Source organism: Uloborus diversus, chromosome 1 (assembly GCF_026930045.1).
Source record: "Uloborus diversus isolate 005 chromosome 1, Udiv.v.3.1, whole genome shotgun sequence".
Classification (NCBI taxonomy): domain Eukaryota; kingdom Metazoa; phylum Arthropoda; class Arachnida; order Araneae; family Uloboridae; genus Uloborus; species Uloborus diversus.
In genome coordinates this window covers 223,206,718-223,224,079 of record NC_072731.1, presented here as the reverse complement: position 1 = coordinate 223,224,079, position 17,362 = coordinate 223,206,718, and the positions used below count along the sequence as shown (strand labels likewise).

At 33.7% G+C, this 17,362-nt stretch overlaps 1 long non-coding RNA gene across 1 annotated transcript in view; it reads right to left on the bottom strand.

Annotated features, from left to right (window-relative positions):
* Positions 1–5,541, bottom strand: part of LOC129225192 (uncharacterized) — a 31,206-nt gene extending 25,665 nt beyond the window's left edge. The window contains exon 1 of the long non-coding RNA XR_008580726.1: positions 5,491–5,541. This is a non-coding gene — a long non-coding RNA (uncharacterized LOC129225192). The remainder of the gene's footprint in view (positions 1–5,490) is intronic.
* Positions 5,542–17,362: the final 11,821 nt, after the last annotated feature.

Here is a 17,362-nt window from a genome sequence, read left to right as displayed (position 1 = left end):
TCTAAAAAAAAATAGGGGGTGTCCTGGAATCTAGCTTAAAAAAAAGTTTTTTTGAATCACCCTAGTGCTCACCTCCTACTATAATCAAGGGGGCGCACCCCCTAAATGTAGCGAAGACCCACCCCAAAAGCAAAACCCCTCCCCCCAAAAAAGAGAAAAACACCCACCAAAACACCCCCCCCCTAAAAATTTCAATGGCGCAGGCTGCACCATACCCCCTCTCCTCCTTAGGTGATCATCCCTGCATTCGATGCTAAACGATTAGTAAAGAGATAACTGTCACTATCTAAAACTCATTGTGTCTACTATCCCTCTTCCTCCAGCATGGTTACCCATACAAGCTCCACACTGTGTGGTGTAAGGCACGGTGGTTTCTTAAGGGTAGGTAAGGTGGTGACAAAAAAATCTTCACAGCACAGCCATAAAGAGGCCCCGGGCTAATACCTCACCATTTGAAACATTGCTTGGAAAAGTGAGATGGAATAGTGTTGGTATACAGTGGGGTCGTTTCCAAAATTTTAAAAGTATTTTTTTCTGGAAGAACATGCTTAAAATCATAGGATCTGGCCATTTTTTAAATAATTTGATTAATATTAAAAAAAAAAAAAAACTTAAATCGGTGCGCTTTCATTGTTTATGCTTCTGCCGATGACATCACAAATGATGAAATGCCATTTAGTGTTGCCATTCAGAGAACAAAATATTTAACTCGCATCTTTACTTACGTGTATTGGCAACGATATGGTTGATAGCAAGCGTAGAGCGCAATTTTAATTCGCTTCTTGATTATCATAACGTGGAAACGCGAAAGAAAGATGTGCCAAAGAGTATCATTTGTGACGTCATCAAGACCACGCCTTGTTTTAAAAATCGGACATTTAAAAAAATTAACTAAAAAATAACTGTTGAGAAAATGAAAGTATTTTCTGGGTCCATGCTATTATTATTATTATTATTATTATTATTATTATTATTATTATTATTATTATTATTATTATTATTATTATTATTATTATTTTGCTTATTCTATTAATTTCAGTGACAAAAAGTACTACTTTTGACTGAAGTAAACAATCCCATTGTTCTACCGTCTATTAAGTTGTTTCATAAATGTTTTCCTTTGATTTTGTTTTTATTAAAATGCAAATTTCAAACTGCCATTTTTAAAACTCCTCCAGAAGGACAATTCTTTCCTGAGGTTCCTTTGCTCTCTAAAAAAAAACTTTATTATCCATGACACCAGTGGCGGATACAGCCAATCAATTTGGGAGAGGCCATCCGAAAATTTTGAACAAACTTTCCAGAAATTTCATTAAAATGAAATTTTAAAACTCAATTTTTAGAGACGTTAGGTGAGAGGGAGGGATTTAGGAATCTCCTTCGAAAGTGTTTCAAAAATGAAATTTCGAAGTAGCTTTTAAAAATTAGGGTCCTAAAAACGCATTTTAGGCTATTTTTGATACCATAAGAAGAAAAGGTCAGGCTTCAGCTGCTTACCCTAAATTCGCATCGAAAAGAAAAATTTCCCACTTGCGGGAAAAAAAGAAGAAAAAAAAAAAAAAAAACTCTCATTGCGGACCATTAAAAATACGTAAGTTTTTTTGCGAACTGCTGAGGTTTTTCAAACATTTCGTAAATTGCTGAGGCTTTTTTCCTTTTTCTTACAAAATAATAAGCATAATAATAAATAAATTAATTAAGTACTAATAATAAAGCGGAAAGTCTCTCTGTCTGGATGTGCGATTTTTCGAAAATTCGATTTTGTTCTTTTTCTATTCCAATTTTAAGAACATTTTACTGAGCAAATTATCATAACGTTTACGAGTTAATTATCAAATTATATCATAGCGTGGAACCGTAACATGGGCGAGCAGATTGGTGAGAAATTCACCATCCATTATTTGTAAATATACAGGCGAACCAAATGACCTTTTAATTTTCGACTACGGGCAAAGTCGTGCGGGTACCACTAGTATATAAATAAAACTTTATTTGATAATAAATAACTTACAAAAAGTACTTAAATGTTAATAATAAAGTAAGCAATTTGTCTAATATAACTATACATGAATAATAAACTGCTGAAAAATCATAGAAAACTACGAAAATTAATTACAAAATTCAAGTAAAATATGTCGTATAGGATTATTATTATCAGAGCCGGATTTAGAGGAGGGCAGGTGGGGCTACTTCCCCGGGGCTCCACAACAAAGGGGCCCCCCACAATAAAATTTTTACAAAATATCCTAACTTTAATGGGTCAGCAAATTTTACGTTTTTTTCTCCCAGACATTTTTTTTTTTTTTGTATTTCTACAAAGAATACTTGCACAAAAAAAATATTATTATCAATATATCAGAAAGTCCTAATTGCAAGTATCCTTTTTTATTTTATATTTATAAATTATTTGTAATGTAACAATTTTTATATACAGATTGCAAGTGCAAGTTAAATATTTAAGTTGATCAGAAAAAAGGAAAATGTTTTATACTATGCAATGATTAATGCATATTTTTAATTTCAGAGTTATATAATTGTGTGAAAAAACTAACAAGAAAAAAACATGAGCAAAGCAGTTTATGCTATAAAAAAAAAAACTAAATTCAAATTAATAAAAAGATTAGTTAAATATTTTTCTAATATGTATAAATAGTGCACATTACAATCTTTACTAATAATAAAGCTGAAAGTCTCTGTTCGGAGGATGTCTGGATGTCTGTAGGATGTTTGGATCTCTGTAGCGCATGGTGCCTAGACCGTTCGGCCGATTTTCATAAAATTTGGCACAAAGTTAGTTTGTAGCATGGGGGTGTGCACCTCGAAGCGATTTTTCGAAATTCGATGTAGTTCTTTTTCTATTCCAATTTTAAAAACAAAATTATCATAAGATGGACGAGTAAATTACGAAATTATCATAACGTGGAACCGCAACATGGGCACATGCCAATTGGCGAGATACGAAATTATCATGACGTGGAACCGTAACATGGGTACAAGCCAATTGCCGAGAAAATTCACCATACATTATTTGTAAATATACAGGCGAACCAAAAGAACTTTTAATTTTTCTATTACGAGCAAAACCGTACGGGTACCACTAATAAGCAATAAAGAAATATACCACTAAATATGGTTAAAAATAATTTTTTCATGTTTTAATTTTACATGATATATTTTATATATTGGTATTGTATATAATACTGTGATGCTTTTTGGCAATTTTTCAAGGTATATGTCAGTTTTACAAAGCATGTATAAATATAATATCCAACATCCAACCAATTAATATCAATACATATATGTGTTTTCTAGTACTAATTAAATCAATGTAAAATTCTGTTACTGAAAAAAAATCTTGTGAAAACTATTCCAATTTTTAGCAATGAAGAATTTTCAAAATTATTTCAGTAATGTAACTACAAATCTCCAATAAATATAAAATGGAGTTTGTGATATTGAATATTAATCATTTCATATTTATTGCAATTTATACATTAAATAACAATTTCAAACAAGCTTAAAAAGAAGTTTGTTGACAAACGTATGTGAAAATGTTTTTGTTATACTGTTTTTTTTTCGGGAGGTTGGGGGGGGGGGAGGTTGGTTTATTTTCTGCTTTCCATTTAAAAAAAATCATTGAAACTTTGGTTCTAAATTAAATTATGCACAACATTATAAAATTAAGCATTACATCTGATGCACGAAACCATACTGTCTATTAAACATATGAACTATGCTCAATAAATTGTATCAAAGAAAACTTATTCTTTTTTTTTAAGTTTTATTATGCAAGAATTAATTATATTTGTTTCATCATGCACAATTGATAAATATATTTATCAGTTACAACCAAAAACAAATGAAAGTAGCGAGTGTTTCTCATAATTATTACCGACCCAGGCAACGCCGGGTATTTTTATAAAATTAAGTTATCAGATTTTGCAAATGATTGTAAATATCATATGAAAATAACCTTAAAAGTACATAACTTTTAAAATGAAATGTATGTATTGAATTTTAAAATGAAATGTGTTTATATATAAATAAAAAACAGTAATTTTAAGTCTATAAATAATAATAATAATAATAATATTAGAAAATAAATAGCAGTAACTTCAGAATGTATTTGCTATTAAAGTGCTGATCGAAAATATCGGATATATACATATATATCAAAATATTCGGATATATATATCAAAGTATCGAATATTTTCGAAAATATGATGATCTTTTCGAACCCTGATTAAGGGCCTCCACTCCTTCGTTGCCCCGGAGCCGCCACACCTCCAAATCCGGCCCTGATTATTATGGTGTTATGCCTGGGGCTGGATGATGATTGGAGTGTATTCTGAGGACAGGCCAAATTTTTCTGTAGACCGGCGCCGGTCTGCCGGATCACCTGTTGAAAATCACTGTTCTATGCAATATAACAAATTATAGAAACCCTGTAGTGCTGCGAAATAAAACTGGGGAGTTTTTAAACTTTTAGAAATTTTATTTTTCTGGTTCAAAGGTGCGCTACTTTTACTAAAATACTTTAGCTTGCGTTTCATCTCTGACATGGTTCAAAGTTACTCTTATCGGCTGGATAACTTTAAATAATTCCTTATTTTAAACAATAAATAACCGTTATTTCTTAACTTTTTGGATAACTATGCAGTAAGTTTCGAATTTTCGCCAATTTTATGCTAATAGATACAATGTTCCTATGAAGATATGAGTGGAAAAAATAGGAAGAGAGAAATTTCGGATCAAAGCGGATCTTTTGATGGAGTCAAAAAAGTGATTATTAAAGGGCTGCGAAACTATTCAGAAAAGTTCTTTATAATCGAAAATTTCTGAGAAACACCTTTCTTGCTTACGAAGACTAAAATATCTTAGACTACATAAATTGTGAACACACTGAACCTCCTCCCTCCCCCCCCCCAGATCAAAAGTACATTTATAAAATAAAGTTAACTTCCGATTATTCGCGGAATTGGGTGGCAAGAGTGCCGCGGAAAATCAAAATCTCGGATAAACCGCAAAAAGGCTAAAATGAGGGACAAATAAGTAAAAATTGTTCTTCCTCAAACACTTAGCTGTATTGATGCAGAACACTTTCTACAAACAATGAAAATACATACAGTACCGTAAAAATGTTTTGTATTTTTGCAAAGAAGAACTTATACCATAGATATAGAAGTGTATGTACGATGAAGAAAGCACAAAACATAAATAAATAACTAAAACAAAAACAACTGAGTTTAAATTTGTAATTTTTTGTCACAAAAACAGCCATTGTATTTGCTTTTTACTGCGAAAATACGTGTTCCTGATTGTTGTTTGAACCGCGGATAATCCGCCCCACGGATAATCCGATTGCGGATAATCGGGAGTTTACTGTAAAGCGAAACAAAATCGAAAATTCAACTCAAACAACATATGAATAGAGTTAGGGAAAAAAGAGAGAATTTAAATTTTCATAAGTTGTATAAAAATGTCACGTACCCCAATTTGCCTGAGTATCGTCATCGTAAGACCAGCGGCACCTGTAACCCGAGCGCAAATGATTTTCTTACTCAATCGGACTGAGCTCTTTTATAGATTACGGGAAAAAAGAAAGCAGGCGGGGGTGTTTTCGAACTTTCCCTTTTGTTTGGAACTCGTTCTTCTTTTCTCCGGACTTCAGGCATCGATAGCCACCAATGACAAACGATGATTTCGTTCCGATTTGAAGGGATCGTTTTTTTTAGTATAATTGTTGAGTGACGATTGTTGGGATTGGGAGGCGGCAAAATGATAATTCGCAGCAAAATTAGAATGTACTCAATCACTCGAATTAAAAAAAAAAAACCTGTTATGAGTAAAATGATAGCGTATCCCTAGAGAATGAAAATGGATTTCAATTTGATTGTAACGGGGATTCATTTGTCTTAAATATTTTTTCTAATTTCCATGATTTATTTACTCGTAGATTGATCAATCCGTTTACACGGGGGACATTTTTCATATGAGGCAGTGAGAAGCAAAGGGATGCAAGTGGACATTTTCAAGTTTCCAGTAAAATGACTATAAAGATACCGTTCTAAGTAGGCTTTCTTTGATTCCGCCTCTGAATTATGCTGTACAGCAGCTACCAGGGCTACTAGTACCATCTCTTGCCCCAAGACAGAGGAGGGGTTCACCTACCATGTGTATTGGTTATCTCCAAATTTTTAATTGTGCCACTTGCATCCCTTTGTTTCTCACTGTTTCATATGTATTTGCACTTTAATCCCAAAATTTTAAAATTTGGTTTTTAACAGTCCTATACAGTACAACATCGTTCATCTGGACTAACTGGAACCAATTTCAGAGTGGGTAGTCGAAAATCCGAATACTATGGTTAATAAGCAAAGCAAATTCTTAAATAAACACTGCCGTGGGAACAGAGCCGGCCTTAACGAAGGTGGGGCCCGATTGGAGAATTCTTTTGGAGCCCTTTACGGAATGATTGCATTTAATTTGGGCCAGAAAAAGAATGAGGGTGAGTTAAAATAACTTTAGACAAGTCTAAAACTGAGAAATTCCGGATGCGCAATTTAGTGCTTTGACAGAAATGTTACATACCAATTGCTACAAGACCTAGACACGAAATTTTAGACTGTCTTTAGTGACGTTAGTAGTTGGACAGAGATGGGAGGATCGTCGACCTCGCCCGGAAAATTTCTGAAATTCAAGAATTCAGAACTCAGTTTTAGTCAGGAGAAAAAGTTCAAGAAGGGAGAGGGATTCAAAGGCCTCTCTCGAAAGAATTTTGAAAGCGGACGCCAAAATAGCAAGTTGCTTGGGCAATTTTTGTTAAAATCAATGAAAAAGGAATTAAGGATTCTCGACTGGGGGAGTTTTTTCAAAGCTGAAGTCAAATTTAAGCTAACTTTGACAACGTGAGGGGAACCTGGTGACCTACTGAAAATTTTAAGATATTGAAGCGTAAAAGTGCAATTAGAGACTATTTTGATAACGACAGAGAAAATTGGAGATGACACCCTTTGTAATGTTTTTCTAAACTGACGTCAATTTTAGTCCATTTTAAGAAAGGAAGAGACGAACTGTGCTGTGGAATTTTCTAAATGCTAAATTTTAAGCTATCAGTGGGGATAATCTTAGGGAAAGGGGTGAAAGGTTCGGGGCCAATCCTCTGAAAATTTTACTTTTGGCTACTTTTGGAGATATTAGAGAAGAGAGGAATCTCCCACTTTAGAAACATCCACTTGGAAACGTTTTGAAATTGAAAACTTTAAGGCTGAATTGGAGGCAGTCCTTGGAGAACTCCTAAGGAGCACATTTTATGAAAGAACAGAGTTCGGAGGTTGCCCCTAACAATTTTTTGACATTGAAATAAAAATAGAATTTTAGGCTATATGTTGAGACTTTGCGGGAGGGATGGATATTTCGAAACCCCATTGCTCAGAAATGTTTGACATTGAAGTCTAAAAACTTATTTATTGCAATGTAACAACTTATGTTCTAAGTGGGGCTGCATTACGATCTAACAGTCCCACTTCACTGCAAGGAGAAGAATGGGACGGCAGGTCCCCCCCTCCCCCCCAAAAAATGTGTGTCGTAAAGACACAAGATAGAGGCTAAACTTTTATCTTTTTTTATTTTTTTATTAATAAAAATACTTTTTTCATCAAATGAGTAAATAAATAAACTAACGAATTAATTAATACATTAATAATGAAACAATAAATGACTGAATTAATTAATTAATGTATGAGAAAAAAATAAATGAGTGAGTAAGAAAGAAAATTAATTATTGAATTAAAACATGTAAATTAATAAATGAATACGTAAGTGGTTTAGTATATTATTGAAAAAGTAAAGGAAATACTAAACTGTTTTACTTTGCCTCGAGTGCATTTGACAAATTATGTTAAACATTCAAAATCAAAATATGCCAAATGGTAGCTTAATAAGTATTGCACTGGAACTTAGTAGATCTCAATTCATTCTGAAAATGTCAATTACAAAAAAATTATTTTTGCTAAACCACAGATTATTACAATGTGTGTTTGAAAATGACTTGTATCATTACATGCTTTTGTCTATAGACCGATATATTTTTTGACTCGAATCAATTGTACATTCAAGAACATAGGTAAAATATTGTTAAATAGGTGTCGCTGCAAACTGAAAATATTTTAGCATTTCACTTTATACAAATACAAACGCAAAAGTGACGACCAGCAACAGGCTCTGGGCCCAGCTAGACTGGTCCTAGTCAATTTAAAATCCCCAGTGAAGATCAATGGCCCTCTTAAAACTATCTACTCCCTTGCTCATTACCACCTCTTCCGGTAAGCTGTTCCAAGGTTCCAACCTTGCTATAATAATAATTTTTCTTAATATCCATGTTAGCCTGAGATTTAAATAGCTTAAAACAATGACCCCTTGTCCTGTTTTCAGTGCTAAACTTCAGCCCCGTAACATCTTTCATTTTAATAAATTTAAACAGCTGAATCATGTCCCCTCGGTCTCTTCTTCGCTCAAGACTGTACATTTTTAGTCTTCTAAGCCTGGAATCAGTCTAAATGAGAAAGTCCATTTATTAGCCTTGTAGCCCGCCTTTGAACCCTTTCCAATACATTAATATCTTTCTTAATATAAGGGGACCAAAACTGAACAGAATACTCCAAATGAGGTCTTACCAAAATTCTATATAAGGGCAGAAGAACTTCTTTAGATTTGTTTGAAATAGATCTATTGATAAACCCAAGCTTCTTATTGGCTTTGTTACTAGCTTATGCAGCACTGTTGGCTGAACTTTAAATACTGACTTATTAAGACGTCCAGATCAGTAACTTTTTCTGCCTGACTAATAACTAAACCTTGCAAATAATAACTTGTACACTTATTTCCATGCCCTAAATGTAGCACATGACATTTTTTCAACATTAACAGCACTACTCCATTTATCAGTTCATTCCGTAATATTGTGGGCCGATTTTGACCTTCTGCCCCACATACCTGGAAAGGGATATCCATCCCCTGAACCTTCATTCCGCTACAAATAGCCTCCCTCGCATTTTTGAACGTCTTTTTTGTCGCGGCGCGGCGGTACATTTTCCCGCGCAGGAAATAAGTTCAGACCCCCGAGCAGTTGCACCTCATAAAATAGAAAATTAGAAGTAAACACACTTTGGCGGGAAAGTTTCCCCACCGCTTGTATTTGAGTAAGCGACACTTGGAATTTTCTATGACACCCGCATTGGGTCAAAAGGGGTTAGCTTCTTTCGGAGATTTCAAACATTTTCCCGTCCCCGAGTTACAGCTGCAGGATATAACTTCTGAAGTTCTGACATTTTCGAGCCCATAAAATAGAAGACTTGGGAATAACAAAATTCCATTCTGACACTTTGCGACACTCCGTACTCCATAAAACATAGGGTTTTCCTCGAAGCTGGATCTCCAGATGTTTGAACTATGATCCTCAGAGAATGTGTCCCGGTCAAGGAACTGCATCCCCCGGTATAAAACGGGGAGTTGGGATTTTTCGGGAGAAGAGAAGATAGAGTTTTGAGGGCAGAAGAGCTTTCGAGAGCTCTGGTTTTCTCCGAGACGTTTTGTCCGAAGTCATGATAGAAACGCGGAGAAAGGACCGAAATCTTGGTACGTACTATACTAGCTCCCACTTCCCACTACTTAATTTAAACCGGTAGATTAAAGTTTAATTTCTTTGGAGAGCAGAATTATGATGTGTTTAAATTTTGAAATCCTTAATGTTTGTTTGAGTATAAATGTTTAACTCCTGACTAAATATCTAAGCTTAGTTTAGAATTGTATATGTACTATTTTATTTAATAAATATTCAATGTGTTATAAAGTGTGTTATTATCCAACTATTATTTCTCCTATATTCTACAGTTCAAAAGTCCACCAAATCAAACACAACGCTTTGTACTTACTACACTATGGGGTTACGGCCCAACAATATGATCTAGATCCTCTTGCAGCTGATTTGCTTGTTCTTCATTTTCTACGCTCCCCATAACTTTGACACCATCAGCATCTTTGCCCTGCTTTTTCACTTTATCTCACATTCCTCTATGAAAGTTGTACAAAAGTGACCAAAAATGTCTTAATATTATACCAAAAGATTCAGTTAGGGTTTCGTATTAAATGAAAAGATATGATGAAAGCAAAACCCAACGCTTGTTGCAATAAATGCTAAAATATACTCTTTTACTTTATAACTCATCTAGTGCTCCAGAAGTTCACCGGAAGATCATTTATTTTTTTTCACTGTACAAAGTTCTGAAATTTTTTTTTTCATCGGACCAAGACGACTGTTGAATGGAACACCAGAGCACCGTTATCACTGGAGAAAAATAAATAACCCTAGTATAATTTTGGGCCTTTGTAAGAAGGTGGCTTGAAAGTAAGGTATTTTCTATTATTTCGTGTAGAATATGCAGTTTTTAGCTGAATAATGTATTACAAGGGTTGATTTACTACTGCTTAATCGGGTAACGGATAAAGAAATGAACCATTTCTCATAAGAATAAAGCTTTCAGGAACCGAATATTTCCCCATAAATGCAGCAACGATCTCCGTTTACTTGAATAATTTCTCCGGAGAATCGAATACTTTTGCAAATATTTTTCTCATAAAAATGTTTTAATAAATTAAAAGAGAAATTTTCACGTACTATGATTAAACAAAAAGATTTTTCTTTGTTTTGTTTCGACAATGTTCGGGCACATTAGTGGAGTCATAAGGGTTTTCGAACGGAAAAGGGATTTTTCTCACAGAAAGACACAACATCCGAAATGCAAGCTCTTGATCAGGGAATAATAGGCTTTTTAAAAATCTAAGCGGGGATTATAATTTTCGTTATGGTTTCAAAAATGTTCCCAAAAAACTTTGCGCAAGCAATCCTCTACTACGGAATGTTTCAAAAAGTAATGTAGAAAAATAGGAGAAAAAATATTTTTTTTTTTTGCTTTAAATTCTAGGTTACTTAAATTTAAAAAAAAATTTCGCATCTACATAAAATAATAAATATTTAGTTATTATTTTATTGTTTATTGAGCTTATTTCGAAAAATTCTTAGGACTAATATTATTACTTCTTTTAAATACCTATTGATTTATTACGCTTTTAGATAAGTGTTGTTAGTTTAGTAAGGTATGATAAATTTTCCCGTAAGATCGAAGAATATGTATTAGGACCTACGATATTCGCTTAAATGGGTCTGGCTGTATTATATTTAACACCCATTCAAAGACGAACTGTTTTTCGTTATGTATTTAGAGGGAAAAAACATTTCCCACTAAATTTTTGTACTATTTCGTATTTCGACATTTCACGCACCAAGGACAAAACGAATTAGTCAAAGTAGTTTTCGAAAGATTTTGAGCAATTGAACTTATTTTGCTTCCTTACCTTGTAACTTCCTGCTGTACATTTGAAAATAATTTTAAGCTAGATTACTCTATTAAGTAATTTCCAACTGGTTGTTTTTAAAAAGCTCAAAACTCATATTTTTTTTTCTACTTTTAAACGAATGAGAAGTTGTCAAGTACAGTAATTTTTCCGGAGATTAACTTATTTTAAAATTAAAGAACGACAGGACACTTTTAAATATATCTCCGTTGTTAGTGTGACATGACATCAGATCCTGTGAATTGAAATGAAAATTTAAGCAAATGAAGTATTAAAATAAATTAGAGACTTAATTTTCCTTTTCAAGTTTAAGGGAGAAAAAAATCTTTAGGAACTAACGGTAAAAGTACCACGATAATAGTGATACTTTCACCATGAGCAAAATTATAGTATTTAAAAATTCGACAGAGTTCGAAATTATTTCGTGAGAAAATTAATTTTTTTTTCTACATTGCAAAATGTATCGATATTTTGTAATAGATTGTGCATACAGTTGTCACAAACCCTAAAAAAAATGTTTTGCATGTAAAAAATGCAGATTTAAGACTAGCAAAAAATAGCTAGTTTGTGGTTACATAAAAAACATATGTTTTAAATATATTCTGGACCCATGACGGTATTTATTCTGCGGATTCTTTCGATTAGGCATTATCTCGCAAGACACTTTCACCCTCACTGTTGCGTCTTAAAAGCACCTAAGCTTTCTAATTCTCATTATTTGTTATGTGCTATCATTTTTTAAAAATTTTCCTCATCTTAAACAATTCTCCAAAACTTCACAAAGGCTGACCTAGCAGTGTAGCGGTGGGTGAAAAGGCCACAACACACTCCTTTTACTCCCCAGTATTGAACCAAGTAATTGGAAAGAATCGAAAAAATGGCTATTTACAGACCCATTCATGGTGGGGTCAAAAGCTTTGGCATTGTGTAGAAAGTGAGCAGCTCGTATTGTCCTCAAGCTCTCAACGAGGAAATGTGCTTCTGTGAAGTGTTGAAAACGATTATGCAATTCATTAAAAAGACATCGGCCAATTTTGCATAGCAGAAAGAGTTTTCCCTCGATGAATGGGATTCTGTATCAGCTCTCAATGCACTCTTGAATACAACAGCGATCCTAATGCTCTTCGAGTCTGACTAAAAATAAGTGTTCCTCTTTTTGTTTTCTTAAGTTGTCAGAAAGATTGTTTCGATCAAAAAAAACGCCTTGTTCTATTTCGGACAAGAAACAAATCATCTTCTGAGTTATGGTTAATCAAAGCGAATTTCGAGTTGTGCGGTTTTACACGCCTCCTTTTCGAAATTCTGAAGATGAGTTTGGCGATAGACTTTTCTAAATGCTGCACTTATTAACCGAAGAAATGCTTCTGGTGGTCGTCACAGCTTGTTTTGAGATTTGCAAAGATGCTTAACTCTAGGTCGAAGACATTTCACAATAAATAGAAGAACTTATATGAGAACAAAGAGTGTCTGCTGTGTCAGTCCTACTACTCTAGGCTAGAGCACTGACTCTTGAAACGAATTTCTTTTTCAAGAATTTTATGGTAATTTTGGAGCACGATCCTTTGATCCTTTCCAAACTATACTTTTTCGTTGAATTGAAATCAGAAAAACTTGTTATTCGTCTGACATTGAAGGATAAATAACAATAACTCTTTGGTACTTATTGCGCTTGTTTCCTATATAGCACGATGATAAAGATTTACGAAGAACTTATTGACTGTCAAAAAACATTCCAGTTCTCAAAGAATGAGAATGAAATATAAAGTTGGAATAAAATAAATAAGTCTAACGTAATTGCTTATTGATAATGCAACTATATTTCAATACAATTACATCTAACAATATAATTTCTAAACGTGGACAAAATCACATAAAAATCAAGAACAAATATTGTTTATATTTATTGATGTTTCTTAAAATACCAGAAGAGCCGTTTGCACATGAGTGTTTAATTGATTTAAGCGTTTTTTGATGGAGAGAAAAAAAGAACTCGAGCTGCCGAGAAACGAGCTGATGAGAAACGAGCTGATGAGAAACTCGCTACCACTTTAGACAGTAGAGCAGTCGGAAGTGCCGTTGAAATTTTTGAATAATAAACTGCGCTGAAATGTTCGCGAATTTTTTTTCTCAGAATTGTTTGACTGGTTCACTTTCCTTCTTTGTCTTCCAGTGATCTTTATTAGAGTGTACCATAACCCTAGACAGTCGAAAGTTTTTCCCGAGCATTTCCTTTACGCTGTTATCATTCATATATTAAAGTTCTGTACATGTGATAAAAAAGCGTATTTGAGACGCTTTTGACAAAAGCATAGTTAAATTTAAATTTTTTATCTTTTTCTTCAGCCTCTGCTTCTCACAATAAGGACTTTTCAGCAAACTGTTCTACTGCTGATAAAAAAAATTTGATGTTTTTAGAATAACTTTGTTGGAATAAAGATAGTGAAATGTTCATCCTTCAAACATGTCCATTGCATCAAAATGTCATTAGAATGTTCATTGTTCACTCACAAAGCTTTTGTATAAAATCTTTATCAAAGACTTTTTTCGTACATTTTAGTCATGCAGAAACTTAAATACGTGCTCAACGGCAAATTTCAGTTAGATTTGCCACATTTTTTGCTCCCTTACTAACACGACGTTTTCCGGCACTCTTGGCTTTCTTAAGATGTTTTCCACCTCCAGCTCAGTCACTTCCTATGCCGGGCTGATGAGTGCTAATAAGGACGAAACTGCAGTCCTCGGCTGGAATTGACTGAACTAGCGGTGTATTTTATGTATTTCTGCCTTAGTTCTGGCTATAGGGTGGTAAAATTGCTGAATATACCTGCCTTGCCGTCAATATCCGAGTTGATCCGAACCATTGCTTCAGTCACTCGTCCGGTCTGAGGAGCTAATTATTGTATTAGCTACCAGTTTGTTTGGCACTCTTTGCTTCCTTAAGAGGTCTTCCACCTCCATCTCAGTCAATCCTATGCCGGGCTGATGAGTGCTAATAAGCACGAAACTGCAGTCCTCGACTGGACTTGACTGAGCTGGCGGTGTATTTCATGTAATCCAGAGGGTTTTAAAGAATCGTATCAAGTGAACGGTATAAGTTAGGAGAGTCCCATTAATTTAGAAAAATCAGGGGCTAATCAAATTTTATGCACACCAGTTTCAGTTTGTTTTTGCAACACTAGGAAAATGACTTGGGTGCAAACATCACTCTAGACCACTCGGATTCGAGAAGTGATTGAGTTAATTATTTAAACACCCTATACGACAGTTGACAGCAAACCATAAAAATTTACTTAGGTGCACAAGAAACGATTTCTTTGGATCTTATTATTATTTTTTTTATGTGTTCAATTTAGGCCATAAGAAGGACAAAACGCTGATAATTGTTCATCTGTATTCGTCCACTTTTATGACGACCTTTTTTTTTTTTGATAAAACCACAGCCTTTATTAAGAATCAAAATTCATAAACTATTTATTCTCAGTAAAATTTGAAGAAGAAACTTTATATGTGTATTTGCACGTGTTTTCACCAAAAGTAGCAATCGCTACCGTACGAAAATAGAATACCGCCATTCACAAGGTAGCTTTCCCCGTTTTCTTTCTTTTTTACCAATCCCAAGCCCACTGCAATAGGGTTGTTGCATCTATTGGCCTAAAATGAATGACAAGCTCCTAAAACCTTAGTATTGTGTAGTTATTCAAAATTATGAAAAAAATTATGGAATGGTTTTCAAAGCTGATCATTTAATAATAGATATTTCAATCAGAGAACTAACATTTGCCCCAACAATAGAAACATTCTATCCACTGCTTAAAAAATACTAGTCCACTTGCCTTTGAACTTCGACTGAACTTTTTTTCACTTTTGACAAAACATATGATTTGCCAGTTAACACCTTTATCCACTGACCCTTTCAATTAAAAGTACCTTATTAACCTGGTTGAAAGTTAGCCTGTCACTGAGGGTAACTTTGAGTCGCCTAGTGAGAAAGGCGTTGGGAAAAAAATTTGTTTAAGAAAAGTATTGTAGTTGTGAGACATTTAAAAACTCTCCATTTTAAACGTTACATAAATCATTATATTGCACAAAATATTACATTATTTGGATAAAAGGAAACCACCAATATTTAGAGCGGCAGTTCTCAAACTTTTAGACATTGCGACCCCCTTCTTAGACTAAGTATTTTGGCGATTCCCCAAAGTTTTAACTCTTTCTAAACCCCTAAAACAATAACTAACAAGAAGTTCTGTCTAGAACTAGATGAGCCTACTTTCCCGTATACCCATACTACTTTCTAGTACCTGATCAATATTCTCAAAAATAGCCAAAATCGCAAATTTTTTTCAAACATATTTTTAAAATACTTTAAGCTGATTTCTAGGAATAAAATATTCCCCACTCATCTAAAAAAAATTTTATGCGTAAAAAAAAAAGCAGCAACTTTTAAACAAAGCAGCTAATACACTTTTTTCCATTAAAAAAAAAATCTTTAGCAGCTTTCAAAACGAGAAAATAATAATTAAAATTAATCAGCTCATTAAAATAAATACATCATATCAAAAAAAAAAAAAAAAAATCGTTTCTTTTCCCCTGTTGCCAAAAAACATTTTTTAAAATGAATTAATGCACTTACCAAAAAAAAAAAAAACAATAAAATGTCAACTTAAAGAAATAATTTTCTTTGTCAAAAAAAAAAAAAAAAAAAAAAAAAAATCGTCTGCGCATATCTTTATGTAGAAACATAAATGACTTCGAGTTTATTCGCCAAAAACTGAGTACCTAAATTGAAACTTTAGCGTAAAAATAAAAACAAGTCATATCAACAATAATTATTTCACAGTTAAAACCATAGCTGCGGAGTCGGAGTCAATCTCATTTTGAGATAAAGGAGTCGGAGTCGAATATTTAAGAATCGGAGTCAGTCATTTGTCCACCGTGTATAAATTTTTGCCAAAACTACGAAGTCAGAGTCAAAGTCGGGGATTCGGAGTCCGATTAATTGTCGGGCACAGGAGTCGGAGTCGGAGTCAAGTGCCCCTAAATTCTCGGAGTCGAAGTATGGAGTTTGGCGTCAAGAGTTATTTGCAACAAAACTTGTTTGAAGTAAATCCGCCTTCAAGTACGGAATCTACATTGACTTTCAGTTTCCCCGTAGGCACTATTGTTAAGGGATTTGAACTGTTCAAAATTGAACGGAAAATTGTTCAAATCAAAAAGATAGTTTATACACAAGTTTTTCATCAAAATATTTTTCCTACAAAGCTTGTTTGAAGCAAATTCGCCTCACAGTTCGGAATTGCCTTGAATTTCCCCGTAGGCGCTAATGTTAAGTTTTTTTGAACTGTTCAAAATTGAACAAAAAATAGTTCAAATCAAAAAGTGAAATATGGGAATGAGGTGTCCTCGCCGAGATCGTTCGAACAAAAAAAAGTTTGTTCGAATCGGACTATTCATTCAAAAGTTATTAGGGGGGGGGGGACAGACAGACAGACCGACAGACAGACAGACCGACAGACATTTTTCCCCATCTCAATACCCTACTTTCCAATTTTTAATTTTTCAATATTTATTTAATTATTTTATTTATTTTTGACTTTTTTTTGTTTTTCACGATATTTTTAAGATGCATTAAGCCTTCTTTCATGCTTTTTTCTTCTTTTTCTGACTTTTACTGGGAAAGTAGGCTAAAAACTACACAAATGGTTAAGTTGTATCCTTAAAAACACAAGTAACTAGTAAAATAGCATGATTTTTTTGTCTCTTGAATTATTTTATGTAAGGGACAGAAGTAGAGCTTACCGATTTTATAATATTGCAATGGTTTTATGACAGTTATTTACCTTGCGCTCCTTCAAGTGCTATCATTGGCACGCAGTACGAGAAAAACAGAGCAATAAATTCATTTTCTTTAAACTTTTCTTCCATATCTCGCGAACCCTCTGGACACATC